Here is a 15,997-nt window from a genome sequence, read left to right on the forward strand (position 1 = left end):
CTTGCGCATACATACCCACACACATGCGCCACACACACACACGCAGATAGGTATAAGCACATACAATTCAATTTCCTCAAAATGCTGTATTTATTATTTCCTCATTGCATTTGGCGATGACGTCGGTGGAGTTGGTCCGTAAATCGGAACAGTTAAGCAACCGAGACGTTAAATCGGGGGAATGCGGCTAACAGAGGAGCTCACACATGCACAGCTGGGGTCAAAATATAAGTTACTTGACTTGATTTTAGGTAATTATATTAAGTACTTTTATAAATTAATAGGACGAAATATCCGTTGTAAATTAGCATAACTTAAAAATGTAATATTTCAAACAGTCCTACATTTCTCCACCGAATTCACCTCAGCTGTATTTATGAAATTTGACAATATTGTTGGCATACAAAAGGCAACATCCGCGCAGGTAAGGAAGACAGACATAGTCTGTGGGCGAAGTAAAAGGGGCAGGGGGCGGGGTGACTGGCAGAAGCAAGATCCTGTGTGCAAGGCTTTCATGCTTTAAACAATGCGATAAAATGGTATTAGTCACGTTAAATTGAATTTATTTAAGCGCGCTTTTAGGCGCACCAGCGGACAAGGCTCTTTTAAGCTCCCTGTCTCGCTCTCACCCCCTTTCGCTATCTCGCTCCCTCGCTTTCCTTACGGCTCTGTGTGTGTGCGCTTGTTTTGTATTTGTATGCGAGAGTTAAGCCTCATTGTCAGCATATCCTTTGAGTGTTTTATGTTGCAGCAGAGCTTGCTGGCTTCAATTGCTACCTGAGCTTATCTCACCGTGGTGCTATCTCCCTTTGCCTGTATCCGCCGCCCTCTCACTCTTTCCACCTCTCTATTAAATACGAAAATTATGCAAATTATGCGGCCTTATTAGATTTATTTGTGGCTTTCACAAATACCTGTGCATGTGTGAGCGTTGGCTTTTTTCCGCTTTTCACTGTTTTAAGTAACTCCCACAGGGATATACATGTAGTGTTTGCGGGAAAAATGAGAGAGAGAGGCCAAATAATAGGCGTGTTGGTCGAAAGAGAGGGGAGACAGGGCGCGAAAGAGACGGCGTGTGTTCGCTGGCTATTGGGGAGCCGGGAAATGATTTACGCGCTCCGACTGCGACCAACAACGCTTATGAGACAGTGAATTATGACTGCCGGTGGCGGTGACATTCTTTTGTGGGCGTGGCGGGTGGTGGGCGGAAAAGAGAGGTTAAAGAAGACTTTAACTATTTAATACTTTCTCTTAAATGCCTCTATAAGTAAATTCCGGTAGGCATTAACCAGATGACTTTAACTATTTAATACGAAAATATTAATTTAAATGTTTCCGTTTTTTTGTTTTTAAATAACGTTAGTGTTGAACAATATATATATAGTACGTCGAATTTTTTATGACTTTTAAGCCATGTTAACTGATCAATTTTCCTTGACGAAAAATTTTGGTAACTTGAATACTATTCCCAGCTAAGTTTCAAATTCCTTGACTTCCACTCGCATCTATGCAAATAATTCTCTCGGAATGCAAGCGGCTCCGACAAAGAAACATCCCAAATGTAAATCCCACAAAAAAAATGTGTGTTGATCAAGTGCAAATGCCCAACACAGCCACTAAACCATTGCAACACATATGTATGCACATGTGCGTATTGGAGAGCGGAAAATGCAATTGAATGGGGGGCGAAAAACGGAAACAACAGTAAAAAAGGATTAAACCATGTTGTAATTGTTTTGGTCTGCATCGGCTTTAGTATCTGTCTCTTTCTGGTCAGCCCTTCCCTCTCTATCTCGCACTCTGTCTGTTGGGTGCACAGTTGCTCTTGCATAAATATTTAAAATTTAATTGAAATTGCGTTTGCTGTGTGCCATCGAGGCGGACTGTTGGATTTCGGGTTTTGGGGTTCGCTGAAGATCAAAAGACAAGCGTTTGGCAGTTGTGGAAATCAACGCCCGAGAGCTAGTCATACACTGAGGGAAATAGGACGGTTTTCCGTCCCCTGGAGCGCCCAAAACTGTAGACGAGGGGTGGAGATATCCCCTTATAGTCGCTGCTAGCAACGAATCGACCTTGTTTACGGGTGTCCGGACTCTTCCAAAAACACACCGCCACCGATGGTTCTACAGTGATAACTTTACAGAAAAAAATAAAAAACTAAAAATTCATTAAAACAAATTTACCTTGTTTAAATAGAATAGTAAAAATTTGGCTATTGCCTTTATGTAAGTTGTTAACAAATCTAATAAAAATTGTAACTTCTATTGAGCTATCAAGGCAGTAATATTTAATGAAAACAACGTTTTTCCGAATGCTTTAATTTTCGCACTGCCAAGCTTAACCTTTACCGCCCAAATGCGCTTCCTTTTCGGCGAAAGGCAAAGGCAAAGGCAAACGAAGTCCTGCATGCTAGATACTGCGACACACAGTGCGTATGCGTTATACGGCTTGTTATTTATCTGCAGCCCATTGCTCTCGAGGCCATCGTTGCCGTCGCAGGCACTCCGATGCCAATAAACAGGACCTAAAGAGACGGGGTCCATGATGTCCAAATGGTGGCGGGGGCGTGGTTGTGCGGCGGCACTCAAGGGCGTTTAATTGAATGTACGTGACATGGCACGAGCCCTGAATGGATCGGCATCGAATGGAATGCCGCCGTAGACACATTAACAGTGGCAGTGTGTCTGACCCACCTTGACATCGTTCCATTGTTGCTGCAGTGCAGGTTGCCCGCTGCAGGTTGCTGGTCGGCAACCAGCTGTGCATGTTGCATGTTGCTGCTGTGCCTGCTCCATCTGCCGGCCATAAATCAATGCAAATTACACTTGCCAATGCTCAGGACGCCTTTGCATTTTCTCCTTACCAGCTTTGTGTCGTCCCTCGATGCTTAACACATGCTTCTACGGGAAGCTGGCGGTTTAACGAGATGATACTGGGCTGTAATTATGTTGTAAGTCAAGGAGCGCATAATAAAAGTACGATTCAATCGGTTGAACATGTTAAAACTTTTAAAATTTCTTAAATATAATAAAAATATTTTAAATTTTTGAAGAATATGGTAGATTTTAAAAGTAAAATAAGCAAGAGCAACTTATATTATTGTAATATAATTTTAAACTTAAAAATGTAAATACTTCGAGTACTAAAAAATTGGTCAATTTTGATGGTCGACGCACTTCCTATGTTAATTTTTCATCACAACTCGCACAGTTTTGCATTTTAATCACTCACTCAAAGAATGCTTACAATGATATAATCTTTTCGGTGGCCCCTGTGCGTCCTTGGACTCCCTTTGCATATATATGTGTGCATATGCTGATGCAAATATGCTGTTCCATGGGTTGTGTGTGTTTGTGTGTGTGTGTGCGAGTGCAATTCCCATGCATGTTCAACATGATTAATTTCTGTAATAACTCGATTGGAATCACGCGCCAGCAGCAACTTTTCCATCACGCATTCCACCAACATATACATACCCACTCACATACCAATCCAACGTTTACATTTGTATGCAGATATAGAGATATATGTGCATGTCCCTAGTGGCCACATCCACGTCCCGTTTTTCGACGAATACGTGAGGACGATCGCAGGTCATGGTCATGACCATAAAGTGTTTCCCAAGGATTACTGGGGAATAGATTTCTTTGGTTTTATCATAATAAAAAAAACTAGATAAACTAGATGCTTAAGTAAGTATATTAAAGTTCACGGATAACTAACAAAATAAGCAGACTTAAATCCTAATAAGTTTTAAGTTACAATCTTTATAGGTTTTGGATTTTTTGTTCATAGCTTTGCATTTATAAATAATAAATTAATAAATAATCAATGAATATTTTCAAGACTAGCCAAAAGGGAATATTTCCGACATGTATGCCAATTTTTCTACTACGCCCCTGAAGAACGAGACTGTGCTCCTTTACTCTACACTTTGGCGGCATTTAGTATTTGACTGCAGCCAGTCAAGCGAGCAGGGTTGGGGGATGGAACCCCATCCCCCAGGGGGGGATTGGTCGCCCATGCTCTAGTTAAGTAATTTGCATCCACATCGAGAAGCCCCTTTTGCCAGGAATCAGCCTCCCACCCATCATGCAGTTCAATAAGTTTTAATGCACTTAATTAATTCCCTGTGCGCTGGAGAGAGACAGAGAAGCGAAGTGCGAAGGAGACAGCAACGTTTGCCATTTCAAATTGGATTTGAAAAATATATATATTTTTTTGCTCTTGCTGGAGTTTGTCAACAACATTAGCATTCCTTGCACTCAGATCAACTCCACCACTCAGTCTGTTTACCTAATTTAAGTTATTCTAATTCAATTAGTTCATCGTCTAATTAATCGCATTCGTCAGGGTTGCCATCCTTCAATTTATATTTCTCTTCCTCGCTTTCAAGTCAAATGGAAAATGCAATTTAGTTGGGTAAATATGATGGAAAGGATGCATGTTGTAGATCCAGACGATTGCCGGATGTTTGTTCAGCGCGTAAAGCATGTGAAAAAGCAGTGGAGATGATTGAGGAATATGATAATACCTTAATTACATTTCAGATACTATTTGCTTAAAACGTAGTGAATAGTTTCAGCGCTACTATGTGAGCGCTTGATAATTAAAAAATGGAAGCAAAATGGAAGTCTCCAATTGATTTTGGGTATTTAAAAATTATAATAATTACTTTTGAATAAAGCTTCAACTCAAACCATTCGAAAGATATGCGTAAATTTTTCAAGTTTTGTATTCAATTAAAAAAGGTATCTATAAAATATGTATATTCTCCCCGTTCAGCAGGAGCGGAAAATGAATGTTTGCCTGTCATTGCCTTATTTCCACCACAGACGGAAATGACCAGTGGCAAATAAGGGACGCGGATGAGTCTGGCCAAATCTCTTCGTGCAATTCAATTCCCCGAGCTTTCCCGGCCCGGCTTTGCTTAAATTAAAAGCAAAGTCAGACTCGACTGCGAGTACAAATTGCAGGAGAAGCGTTTATTTGTCATAGGATTTGGCCGGCCAGCCAAGCAGCGACCAAAAGCGGAGTGGCAGGAAAAGCGGCGAAAATATAGAAAAAGGGGGAAAATCGGAACGGCAGCAAAGCAACAATACAAACACAGAGCATTGACAGGCACACCGAAAGGAATATCGCGAAAAAAGGTGACCCGCTGGGTGGCAGGTGGGTGGTTGGTGGCTGGTCGGAAAACCCGATATCCCGCCATGGCCACAGCGGTTAGCAGTGGCGATGACTTAACGGATTTTCAATCTCAGTCGCTGCTCCCCCATTTCCCCCGACATTTCTGCTCGCCTTCGCAGGACTCAGCGCCAGCTGAGGTTGGCCAACAGGTCAGCAGAGTGTTTAGGGTGAATGCGGAATTGGTAACAGTTTAGGTTGTATTCAGAGCATCTCATGATATTTAAGCAGTAAATTTGAAAATAATATTTTCACTATTCGTATGTAGAATAATTAATTACCAAAATTATTTTTTACTGCAGAATATTACAATTCTTTCAAAAATATCTTATTCGAACATTTAAGGTATAGTTTTAAAATTAGCTATTCTGTGCACCTTATATTACAAGGTATTTCAGAGCCTTAACGTGGAATGAATCTTGATCGGCCACCGTTACTGTAACGGTTACGGCTGCTGGCCACTTTGCAGCCGATATTTATATTTATTTTATTTTCTTTACTACCCGGCTCCTCCGCTGGGCCAGTCCACCCTTTTTGTTGTATTTACACTGGACAGCGCTTGTTTGTTTGTTTGTTTGTTTGTCTGCTCGTCTGTCGCTTTCTCTGTTTACTGGCAACTTTTACTACGGATGGGTGGAGAGATGGACAGTGGGTGCCGACGGGGTGTTACATCCGCAATGCATTTCCTTGCGGAGTTAAAATAAATTGCGAATAGTAAAAACCACCAATAAATTGTCATTTCCGTAAGAGGGATATTACATTTTTTAAATTTATGAGCTTGTGTGGACTTTTAACAGCAACCAAAAAAAAAAGTACTATAATAAAATAAAAACAGGGGAAAAAGTCAGTGTAACCAATGTTTGCATGTCCAGAGTTTTCAGTGGCTCCGAAAAGTTAAATCGAAACGGATGTTGCGAAAAAATAATGGCAATAACTTTCAACCTTTTTCCGCTCGAACTTCAATTGGCGAAAACTTCAATCCGCCGAAATTCTAATTAACTGATAAACAAAAAGTTGTCTGCGTGACCAGCCCACCAGCCAATCCTTAGGACTGGCCTTTGGCCTCCGGGGAAAATGGAATATTATTCATATCAATTGACATTGTGCAAATTGCCAAAAAAGCTGCTGCAGACAGCGCGGATCAGACGCTGAAAAAAGGTTCGACAACATGGCGTATGTGTTATATGCAACAAACACAGAGCGGAAAAACCGACTGCAACCATAACAAATTATAATAAAGTTTATCGATTAATGTGTAAAACAAGGGGCAACCACTTACCATCCCACTATCATTTTCCGCCCCCGTCGTCCGCAATCGAAAATGGCATAGTCATGTAATAATTTTCCATATGCTCCCCTCCCACATTTGACTTTCCAGCGCAAATTCCCCTCCTCTGACCGACAAGCGGTTTTCATGGCAAATTTATGTTTGACCAACATAATTTTTTTTTTTTTGCTTGGCAAGCAATCGATAAACGGTAAAAGGTCACTTTAGATTTTTAATGATTTTGTATACATGCTGCAAAGTCATTATGTAGATCAAATTAAAATGCAAATATCCTTTAGTTTTTTCATGGGAAATTTTAGAATATCAGAAATTGTAAATTTTAAACATGATAAATGAATTTATTTGTTAATGTTGCCCTCGCCATATTTAAAGCAAATAAATTGTTATCTTTGTAAACCAAGTTTCTGGTTTTATTAAAGAGTTACTTCTCTAACTAAGTGCTATAACTATTTTCAATTCTTAAATTTTAAATAAACCTAAATTTAAAGGGAAAAGGTATTTCGATCACCTAAAAAATATTTCCCGTTTCTGTTTTGTGTACTTTCTGCGGTTTTTGCAGCAATTTTCATTTTGACATCTCTTTTGCCCCAAAACCCACTTTCCCACCTTCTTTTTTTCGATGCAAAACTCGTAGATTATTATTTGTACATTTACCAATGCAAGGCGTGTGTGCTTGTGTGTGTGTGCAGGTTATTTGTGTGCTCTGTAGTTGTTGTTGTTTGTGTTATTGCCGTTGCGGGTTGGCAATTTGCATGTGGTTATGCGCAAATTTCATTGTTAAGCGCCGAAGCCAAAGCCATGCAAAGGGCAATTGCAGCAGCTCAGTTGAGAGCAGGTGTTCGCACGCAGGACAAACAAACGGCTAAAAGGACTGACGGCAACAAAAAAAACGAATGCATAAAAAAATTGTCCCCGGCGAAGGACAAATACTCTAGGGAAAATAATAATTTTTAATGAAAGAAAAGGATTTTGAAGCAATCAAATACAACTAAATAACATTCCCACTTGAGAGTCAAGTAATATGCACTACCGCAAATATGTAATACATACTTTAGTTATATTTTGTTTTTAAAAGTATTGAGAGCAATAATAACATTTTTAGCTTTCATCATTATTTTATTATATTATTATTTGAGCACTTTATTATCATTTTATGTGACCACGTATATCTGTTTCATAATAAGCTCATTCTGTGTGTGTTTATTTTTAATTTTATTAAATTAATTAACTCACTATTAACATAGCATGCAGAAAGTCAAATTTCGATTTTAAATCGACACACAAGTTTTGAACCAAACAAACAGCTAGTAGCAAGAGGCTAAAGCCTCGGAAAACTAATGAAAAACTACCGGTTTTCATTTGCAATAAGCTGTGGCGACGAATCCGCACTTTTTCCATATTTACGATAAGTTTTCGGAGTTGCAGCTCCAGTTTCAGCCAAATCTATGCTCCCACCACTCGAAATATGAATATTCATTCTGCAATTTGTGCATTAGTGTTGGCTGTAGGTGTTTTTGTAGTACTAGCTGTTGGTATTGCAGCTGTGGTAATTAGGTGCTAATGTTTGCCGTGTAGCGGGAGGGAGGGAGAGAGGAAGAGTATGCAATAGGAGAGGGAGATGGCCATACAGTGCATGTAATTGGATGCGTCAGATTGCAAGCTAATTATAGGCAATGCAAATACAAATACCGGCAAACCGCCGAAACTCATCCGATTAAACACGTACTTCCACCACCCCACGATGCTTCCCATAGCTTCAAGGCAGTTAGGGATGTTCCTTTTTTTTTTTGGAAGGTGTATATATTTATATCCAAACTAATAGCTGGTTATAAATCTGGCAGCGCGGACCGCCTTAAGCCAAAGAATAAAAGCATAAAAGTTTTCACGATAAATTTCACAAACAAACACCTGAGATACATCATTAGATTAAACGCAAAAGATACCACGAAATGAAAACAGGCGGGAAAAGGAAGACACAAAGAGGTTGGCTCGAAAAATCACAAGGGGGATGAGATTAGCTTTTCCGTACAGTGGTTCACGAGACACAAATTTTTAAATAATTATTCATCATTTTCAAAGTTAACTAATATAAATTTCTTCCAAAAATATATTGAATAAATCAAATTCCCATATGGTTGTCACTTCTATTCAATTTTCTATTTTGATTTTAAATTAAATTGGTTTTCTCAACAGTCATATGATCCGCAAAATTGTTAAAACCAATTCTTAACTATTTTAGATATTTAATCATTATTTGTATTGTTTTTTCTAAGTCCATTAGCGAGATCACTGCTAGAGATTTACCTGTAAGTTTTCCATACCCGCGATACAGCTCCTGTTTTTCCTACCACAATTTTCCACTGCGACCTGGCAAGCTCATTAGTGAAAAATTACTTTGCGGTGACTTATGTCATTTTGCATGAATTTGTATTTGTGCTTTTGTTTCTCGCAGCTCCCGTGCTATTTTTGTTGGCTTTTACGCTGTGGCTGTTTTGCATTTGTGGCTTGCGGTTGGTCTTGGCAAAGAAATGGTTGGCCATGAATCATCATCTGCATCATTTGGCCGACAAAGACACCGAGAGACACTGAGACGACAGTGAGGGGCAAATCCTTTGCCGGATTTTAAAGACAGCCAATTTTACCCCTCGGTTACGTGCTGCAATTGCAAGGATGTCAAGCAAGGCTTTGTGTGACTTTTGGCATGCAAATCATTGAATGAAATGCCAAACGCTCGGAGATTTCCCACTCATACTTTTTTTTTCAACCATATAAAATGTAAATTTAATGAAGCCCGTAAATACGCCGACATACGCGTCATGAAATATTATTAACGCTGATGTTGCTGTTGCGGCTGGTAATTAAAAAATTGCTCATACGTCACGTGAGCCAATCTCTCTTGTTTTAATGTTTTTTCATAAATGTTACGCATACGTTGCACCATGGGTGGCTGAAGTCAGCACTCAAATGTCAACAGTAAATGGTGAAATTTAATAAAACACAAAAATGAGCAGCCACCAGAATGAAAAATTAAAAATTATAAAACACCCTGCGGACGCAGGCGAAAAAATTGTATTTATATTTCATCAGGCATTTAAACACTTTTACGGAGTGTCAAATCTTTCTGTTGACGCTTTAAGCCGGAGGACTTAAAATCCTGTGCAGATAAGATAAAAAATCTCGTTAATTTGTTGCGTTACTTGGTCATATTTATCTATAAAATAAATATGTTTCTATATCAGTGAATGACCCAAAAGCGTTCTCTTAAAACGAGTAAAGCCCTCAAATATGTATATATTATTTTTATTGCTTTCTATTCGTAACAGAATTATAAAAAAATTAATTTAAGAATTTAAGGCTCTTTAAACTAGTTTTATGGAGTCAGTTTCAAATCAATTGTAGACTTTTTAAAACAATTCATTGTTGAGTACTCACTTATGTACATATGTATATATTATAGGCCAATTTAATTCTGCAATAATTCTGGTTTTCGCAAAGCAAAACTCTGCAATTGACATTTTTGCGTTTGGGATCGGGTTAAATAAATTAAATTGTTACATGATAATCGCAGAAAAATAAAACAAATAAATTGAGATAGAGATAAAAACAAGAATTGCCAGACCAAACGTTACATCAATGAGGAATTTCAGTGTGTGCAAATTAAATTAAAATGCCAGCGCGCAAAATGCTGGCAAAAGAAATGTATTTTCTTGTTAGTTTTTTGCTGTTGTTATTTGATATGTGAGTGAGTGTGCGAGTGTGGTTACTGGTTTGGCCAGCAGATGGGTATGAAAAAAAATAGAGGAGCAGTACTGAAAATGGCAGTAGGAGTGGCAATAGTAGCCGCGGCACGCTTCATATTGCTCACGCGCTTCGCTTCGCTTCTATTGAAGCAAAGGACGAAGGACGAGCTCTCCTTTTGCCACCCAAGCCCTTCCCCTTCAGTATTTTCATCAGCGCAGCGAGCACACCGCGTTGTCATTTATCAAAAAAGCTAAAAGAATATATTTGCATTCTGAAATATGGCATTTTTATGCATTGGTGTGTTGCATTTTGCAAAACGGCAACAACATCCAGCATCCCTTCGTCCTTCCAGAATGAAAAAATTTCATATGAAATACGAATTCATAAGGCGAGAAATACGTGTGTGCCTGTGTTAGTTTGCGGTGAGCGTTGTGTATACGCCACGTTGCTCGCAATTTATTCAGACATTCACTTACATATAACCACATAAACACACACTCACACCCACACACTCGTTACATCAACGCACACCAACACAATCTCATACATTTGCTTAATACTCGCCGGAAAGAAAGTTTTGCCTTAAGTGCATTGGCCAGTCCTTCGCAAAACTGATGACTGACTGAGATGCGAACTCTGAAATGTTCTATGGCAACAAATTTGATGGCGTGATCTTCTGTGCGTTTTGCAAGTATAATTATGAAACATACTTATATAATGATCTTTAACTAAGGATTCTCGATTGCATTTCATTTCCTTCGGCCATTCATACAATATATCTTTTTTATCAGTACACATAAAATAATGTTATAACAACATGAATTTTCTGAATCATTTATATTAAAAGACTTAACATTTTGTTTATTCTAATAGATTTTCCTTGTCATTTATTATCATTAAGAAACAATTGTGACTTCCCAGCAACAAAAACATTTGCCTTAACAAGTTGCTGAGCATAAATTAACATTGGACAGCCAACTAGTTCAATGCGATTGTAGATGAAGCTGTTCCACAAAATATTCCCCCAGCCACGGATAAAGACAGAAATGGCTGGCATAAAATACAAAGCTTAATGCTTTAATAAAATGCCTCATGGGCTTACATATTCGCACACATGTTATTCAATTGCCAGCAGGCGGAAGGAGATCCTCTGGCTACGCCAACAAATTAAGCATTGACTACCGCTACAACTACAGTGTCCTGCGAAAGAGATGGATGCTGGACGCAAGAAAGGGACAGCGAAATGGAGCACATGGAGCACATGAAGCACGGCCAGCGGCACATGCAGCAGCACTTTAAGCACAGGTCGGACTTAACACCCCCCAACCACTCGTCTGAGTTCTTCTTGCCCAACTCCGGCCCGTAACCAACCACCTGCCAAAGTTACATTTTACTTGGCCAACTGTATTTCCAGTGGCCACCCGATACCCAGCAGGCGAAAAGTATGCCACATAGTTTTTCCAACATAATTTAAGCAATGAAAATGTACTGCATTATGCAAATAATAAAAAGGATGATGATTAATATATTTGTTATTATATTTTTTTATAGAAAGGATTAGTTTCCAAACTATTTTATATCTTCACACTTTATTAATATATTATTCCGATTTTATGTAATGTCTATTCATATTTATTAATAAGCTTACTATTATATCTATATATTACAAAATAGAAACTTTAAGGCGCCCATTACTTTTCCCAACCAATATTTTTCCCGTTTACTACTTTATGCTTGTTCGTTTTCCCTTCTACTTTACTCTTGGCATCTGCTGGGCAATACTTTTTTCCGATGTTTACTAATTAACCGAAACATGCGCTCCTTGTAGTTACGCCTTACTTTGCCACTTCCCTTTGTTTCGCCCACATGAGCAAGTGTTAGTGCGTGTCCTGAAATGTGCACATGTATGTATGTGTGCGTGGCATTGATGAAAGGCCTGGCCAAAATTCCAGCATCGGCTCTGTGTCTGTATTATTTTGCAATTAAGAATCTTCGCCTCAAAGCAACGCCCATATTCTTTTGGCTTAACAGAAAAGAAAAAAAGGAGCAGGGAAATCCAAAAGGAAGCAGCCATTTATTGGCTTTAAGGCTTTTGGCCGACTGGCATTACTCATTTCGCAGTCGATGTTTTCCTCTATATAGGTTTTGTCCGGCAAACACTTTAATTGCAAATTTCTCGTTGCGCATACGCCCCGTGTGTCCGCTGTTAATGAGCTGATAATGAATTTATTAAATTTACTACTCGTTTGCATTTTATAGTCCAGTCGATAGATAAATTAACTGTTCGTTTGCATTTTTTGTGGCGTTTGCTACTATTGTAATGAGCCAGCGAAATTATTTATTTATTATTTATGCAGAGACGAGCCATGTAAATTAATCCGAGTGTTGGTTCACATTTCGCCATATACAGGATGTTAATTTATGCACTTTGTTTAATAACTTTAATGGTGCTATAAAGAAGGGAACAGCAAATTTGTGCGATCCATAAATCATTGCCATTTACACGAATGGACAACCCGCTGCACAAAGGCAAAAAGAAAACGATATATATGTTTCAAGAGCTAAAACACTTATGTACATCAAGCTAAATTATCAATGCACTCTGCGAGATTTTAAAATTAAATAAAATGGGTAGGCATCTTTTTGTATCTACTATTAAAAACGGGAAATTCTGATGTGAGAAACTCAAAGCACAATATATATAATATATAAACAACGATACAAACAAAATAATTGTATATAGGATTGTATATTATATTTTATTGCCCATCAATATACGCTAATCTACAGCCTGGTTGTGGTTTTCCGGCTCGGGCATTCAATACATAAAATAAAATATGAGCAAAGCATTAAATGAAATACAAATTAGGTGAATTTATATTGATTTATTTATATGCATATATATGTATGTACTATTTCTGCACACTTTTAACTTTTAATCCGGTGTATTTTACCAGACCTGCGTTATGCCACAAAATTTGTAAGCATTTAATGCTAATTAATTTTAAATGCAATTAACTGCAGTGCTTGATTTGTTACTAACTGCATTTTTTATAGAAATAACAACATTTATACATCAAATTATATTATAAATAAATATGCATTTTAATTGCCGTTTTATTTGGCCTAGCTTAAAGCGCAACAATTAACGGCGTGATGTGCATTGATACTCATCTTTCTGGCCTCAAATGGCAGTTAAAATGTTGATTTGATTGGTTCAGTGAACTGTAACGTGATGTTTGTGGCCAAATAGTTGTGGCCTTTTATTCTGAATTGATACATTTGTTTATGCAGAGGTGAAACAAATTGTGAATATATATCGTGATTGAGATATCTGCAGGCGTCTTATTAAAATATCTTGATCGAGCACTTGGATTGACAAGGTAGTCGAACTTAAATATATTTCTTGATTTATTGTTTACTTCACATTACAAATTATGCGATTATTTCTATCATACAAAAAACCAACAGACAGGAAATAAATATTAAATGACGACAAGTGTTATGGGCAGCAATCTCCAAACCCGGCACAACGTGGATCACACATTCCAAAGGTCGTTGAAATTCTTGCAAGTATTGCTAGAATCCAAAAAGAGCTTCGGTGGGTCTCCATAATTTTGAAACCTAATATGAACTGATTTTTTGATAAGACACTACAATTTATAAAAAAAGTGTACTTCGTATTCAAAGGCAATTACGATTTTTAGCATATCTAACCGGAACAATTAATTTCGCTTGACTTATAGTTTAAGTATTTCAAAACTTAACCGGCGTGTCTGAATCGAATTGGTATAGTCATTTTAGTAAAGTTACGATGTTCAAATACTCAAGAGCAGCAAAGTGAAAACAAATTGCCAAAAGAGGGCAATTAACTTATTTATTGTTTCCATTTAACAGGTTCTCCCTGTGCACAGACATGATCTTACATAATCCTTAAAAAGAAGGCTAAAAAAAGGCATAAATATTAAAAAAATTAGAATTGAAAAAAAATGAATGAATGAAAAAGTTACCTCACAATGTTAAACATTTTTATGTAGACAAAGGAGAGGAAATGTGCATTGGCTTGCAATGATTAAAAATATTGCGAAAGTGGCAAGAAAAAAGGAGGACCTCTTAATAGACCACATTTTTTTATGTTAATAGCTAAAAACGCGATGATATACACTTGAATCACGAATGGGAAACATATACCAAGGCTACAGTATTTATAGATGACACAATGAACTAATTGATGTGTTTCAAAATGTAATCGAGACCGGCAAGGCGTTTCAAATTTTATAATAACATGGTTGAACTTTTAAAAAAATCCACTTTAAAGTATTTTTTTTTTTTTGTAGCTTAAAATTAAAAATTAAAAAGACATTTGGCGTATGCCTTGCATTCGTGTACATTGTTAAGATTACGACTACTATCGATTTGCGATTGAATTTTAATTCCATTCTGTGGCTTTATTAATCAGAGTATGTTGTTTTAACGTCACACACACACTACCACAAAAGGGCATTATGTCCATTGTTGGGCAAATATATAGACAATGGGCAAATGCCCTTGTTCAAGGTATCAACCTTATCTGCAGCATAATAATAAGCAGCAACCCACTCCAATTCGTTCTGCGTTTATTATTTATTTATTTAAAAATTTCCGCCTAGTCTCCGCTACGCTATACGCTCTATTCAGGGCTCTCTTTGTGGTCCAACCTTTTTAGCCACTTTCGTTTTAATGTAATCAAATGAACGTGCCTCGCATTATTCTGCTGCCAATAAATTTCACGAGGCAAATAGATGAGGATTGGATACCGGTCCCCCATGCTTGTTGGATACTACTTTTCGGGGGTCTTTTCCACCCACGGGATTTCAGCGTCCTGCATTGCGAAATGGTAGTGAGAATAATAGTAATACATACTGGATTCCAACGATAAAGTAATTTTTTTAATTTTGATTAAATGACATTGAAAAAATACGACCTCATTTTTATAGATTAAAAAGCAATTATTTCAATGTATTCAATAAAGCCACTAAAACATTGTTCATTTCTAAGTGTGAACATATTAAATCAGGTAATATTAAATGAGTTGGTCAATGCCTTGTTTCCCCATCTTACGAAAACTTAAGTGTTCCTAAGCTAATAATTTCAGAACTATTTTTCTCAGTGAATATTCCCCCGACTCTTGGCCAACTCCCACGAACAATAACAATGAGCTAGCTTCGATTCTCAGTTGCTGTTGTGGAAACGCCTTTTCTTTTGGCCAACGTGTAAAATTGAAAAATTCTCTCAAGTAGCCGGCAACAGGGGAAAGAAAAGAAAACCGCAGGGTCCTCGAAAAGGTCAGGCGGTGGGGAGTAGTGGGTGGTAGGGTGTCCTGGGAGGAGGTGGTCGCCTCTTATATAATTGAAAGGGACAACACGTCGAGTCGAGGCTATTAGGTTCGCTTTCTGCGCCGCTGCTGCGCCCTTTATCATTGCTCTTGAGACTCGGCGGCTAATGGATTTCAGTTCCACTCCCTCCAGATACAGAGAGATATTGTATTTATGTATGTACTTTTTTTTGGTCTTTATGTATTTATGTATTTATTTTCACTTACAGTCCAAGTACTCGAAACGGCAAAGTAAACAATACCAAACAACATTTCAATTCACATATCCGTAGAGCGGTTCAACGGCTTCCCCTAAAAGCACACCTCACCGCCCTCTAAACTGTAGTGAACTGGTCATGGTAAATATGCAAAATAGCTGAGAGGGAAATATTTCTATTATTTATTAACTCACACTCCCTCTATTTGCATTC

The 15,997-nt window shown here is 37.9% G+C and overlaps 2 long non-coding RNA genes across 4 annotated transcripts; one reads left to right on the forward strand and one right to left on the reverse strand.

Annotated features, from left to right (window-relative positions):
- Window positions 1–13,435: 13,435 nt before the first annotated feature.
- Window positions 13,436–14,374, reverse strand: lncRNA:CR43239 (long non-coding RNA:CR43239). Of its 3 annotated transcripts, none has more exons than NR_124326.1 (2): window positions 14,229–14,374; window positions 13,436–14,158 (listed from the first exon to the last, which is right to left on the reverse strand). It is a non-coding gene; the product is annotated as a long non-coding RNA:CR43239 (long non-coding RNA). The 3 variants fall into 3 exon arrangements; NR_124327.1 differs by having other exon boundaries at window positions 13,561–14,158; NR_047983.1 differs by having other exon boundaries at window positions 13,609–14,158; window positions 14,224–14,374.
- Window positions 14,375–14,582: 208 nt separating this feature from the next.
- lncRNA:CR44345 (long non-coding RNA:CR44345) lies at window positions 14,583–15,229 on the forward strand. Its single transcript, NR_124328.1, has one exon. It is a non-coding gene; the product is annotated as a long non-coding RNA:CR44345 (long non-coding RNA).
- Window positions 15,230–15,997: the final 768 nt, after the last annotated feature.

The sequence above is a fragment of the Drosophila melanogaster genome, chromosome 2L, assembly GCF_000001215.4.
Source record: "Drosophila melanogaster chromosome 2L".
Taxonomy (NCBI): Eukaryota; Metazoa; Arthropoda; class Insecta; order Diptera; family Drosophilidae; genus Drosophila; species Drosophila melanogaster.